The sequence below is a fragment of the Montipora foliosa genome, chromosome 6 (genome assembly GCF_036669935.1).
Source record: "Montipora foliosa isolate CH-2021 chromosome 6, ASM3666993v2, whole genome shotgun sequence".
NCBI classification, from domain to species: domain Eukaryota; kingdom Metazoa; phylum Cnidaria; class Anthozoa; order Scleractinia; family Acroporidae; genus Montipora; species Montipora foliosa.
Window position 1 is genome coordinate 2,307,817 of NC_090874.1, and position 2,500 is coordinate 2,310,316.

The window sequence follows — 2,500 nt, forward strand, 5'->3', positions numbered from 1 at the left end:
CTTGCCATTCTCAAAGAAAAATCATCTGTCCACTCAAATATAGCCTGGGACCAAGCTCCGCATTAGGGATTATGGAGCGAACGTGTACGTGGGGTCTTGGCCTCCGCTCGGCTGTCTTCTATCACCAATATATTTTTCGCCACGTTCCTTTTCGCTCCATAACCCCAACTTCGGAGCGTGGTCGCAGGCTAACTCAAATACTTTCAGATGTGAGGTTCCTGCGTCAATCATCGCGAGCGGAAAGGATTCCAAAGTAAATTTTCGCTGAGAATGTAAACACGGAGCTCCCGTAACCGAGTGGTTTAACTCGCACCGTCCACGCGCTCATTTCAGCATAGGGCTCGGGTTCAAACTCACGCAGAAGGAATTACTGTACAGTGAATTGATTATTCCTCCGGATCCCCGGTTTGTGGAGTTAATCTAGTTTCAGCGAGGTATGCACATTTGTGACTACGATGAAGAAAGAAAAAAGGGATGGGCCCGAAGTATTATGGTGCATGGCTGCCTTCGGCATGCCACGGAATTACTAGAGTTAAGGAGTACTTTATTGTAATAAGCAGAACGGTATAACTTATTAATGATAGCGATTTTTTTGCGATATAATTTGAATTTATGGTGTAAAGAGTTGTTTTTAGTTAGAAGCCATTTCTTGTACAAATGGTCACGTACCTTTATTGATTTTTAATCCCAAGAGTTATCTATGCCGATAGTTTCTCAGATTTACTTTCAATATTAACAGTTTTTGCAGGGGCATGTTTGTTGCTTATGCTGTTAAAGATATGTAAAAATCTACCACTTTTTTAAACCTGATAAAAAGGCGTCAAGTTCTATCAAACTTTTTAAAGTCCCTAATTTCAATTGTTTCTGGAAAAGGACTGTATTTAGGATCATAAATAATAGTAAAAACAGGCAGGTGATCAGATATCTCATAGGCAATAATTGTGTGTATATGATCAATAGAGCTTTCCGAAATTTCTGGGATCCTAGTAGCTTCAAATATCAGAGGAGTGAACTCCTCGGATCTGATTAAATTGCAATTTTCTTTTGTTTTAGTATTGTTGACAAGCTAGTGTGTTAATATTTATATCTCCAAGGATTTTACATTTTCGCCTAGATGAAAGGATCTAGTGTAGGGTCTCTTCTAGTTTATCAAAAATTGCCATCAGTGGTTTATTAGGTGGATTATATAAATAACCCCAATAAGAGATTGTACTCTTTGCCAGAGATGTACTGGCAAAGATCTGTGTATTTTACTTTGGTTGATCACCTCGTACAAGAACTAAATGACAGGCTTCTGTCTCAAGAGGATCGTTTCAGTTTGGCAATATCTTGTTCCAGCAAAGCTTAACGCTTTCAACAGCGGACTACAAGATCTACAAAAACAATTTTTTTAGAGAAGAAAGACTTTGACAATGACATTTTGAGGTGGCAAACAAAGTGGTCTTATTCAACTGATTGAAAACAGTGACACTCCACAATGCTATTTCGGACCTTGTGGCCACAATAATTACCATCCTTCTGACAATGCCAGTATCAACTGCTACCCCGGAACGCTCTTTTTGCATGATGCACAGAGTGAAGATGTATTTATGTTCCACGATGAAAACAGAGTGACTCGCAGCGCTTGCCCTGATGCATGCTCACAGAAATATACCTATTGATGTAGAAGCCGTGATTCGCCAATTTTGCGCCAACAAGAATACACGACTACCTTTCGAATTTCTTTGAATTCCACTAAGATTTCAGATATATTTGTCATTAAGTTGTTATTACTTTTCCGACCACAACCACAATTGGCGGCATTTTGTTACATATAATCCATTATTTCTTGTTAAAAATATGGAATCCTGCCTGGCATTTGCAAAATCATAGCGGCCAGAATGCTCCAGATTACATCTCAGAGTACTTGAATTTTTTTCAAAATTTTCCGGGAGGGCAGCCTACGGATCCAAGCATGTCGCGCCTTCGGCGTTCCGTATAGACGCTAATGCGACTATCCTCTATCTCTCCTGAGTACTCTCCACCAAGGCTTACAAACGGAAAATGCCCAGGAACGCCTCTATCTTATCGCGCCTGATCTACAAAATAGATTTCAAAGGAGGCTTTGGTTGCTAGCTCTTCAGAGAGCAGACAAAGATCACTTGAGGGATACTTTTTGCTGCGAACGCATTAATTAGAAGAAGGGAAGTGGTGTACGTTGGGAAGTCAGTGTGAGCTTTTCCGATTACCTTTCACGCGAAAATGAAAAGAGACATGTTGCAAGTCCGACATGACTGTATCAAGTCAAGAGCTTCACGACAGGTACGTGGCTAATTACCGTATCTGGTTAGGATGAAAACGACACTCGAGCGATTTTTAACTGGTGTCATTGAATCATTGTATATTGATCATTGAAACATCTTTAAAAGGCACGGGTAACATTATGAAATTAAACAAAACTATCTGTCTATATTGTTGGTATATGTACATAAGTCTTTCCAATGACCTAATCAGCGTCCAC

General features: G+C 39.9%; 1 protein-coding gene across 1 annotated transcript in view; it reads right to left on the reverse strand.

Moving 5' to 3' along the window:
- Positions 1–2,360: 2,360 nt before the first annotated feature.
- The window catches only part of LOC138008522 (uncharacterized), a 6,372-nt gene continuing 6,232 nt past the window's right edge, over positions 2,361–2,500 (reverse strand). Inside the window, exon 2 of the mRNA XM_068855835.1 lies at positions 2,361–2,500. This exon is cut by the window's right edge and continues 1,498 nt beyond it. The gene's annotated coding sequence lies outside the window, so the exon portion shown is untranslated.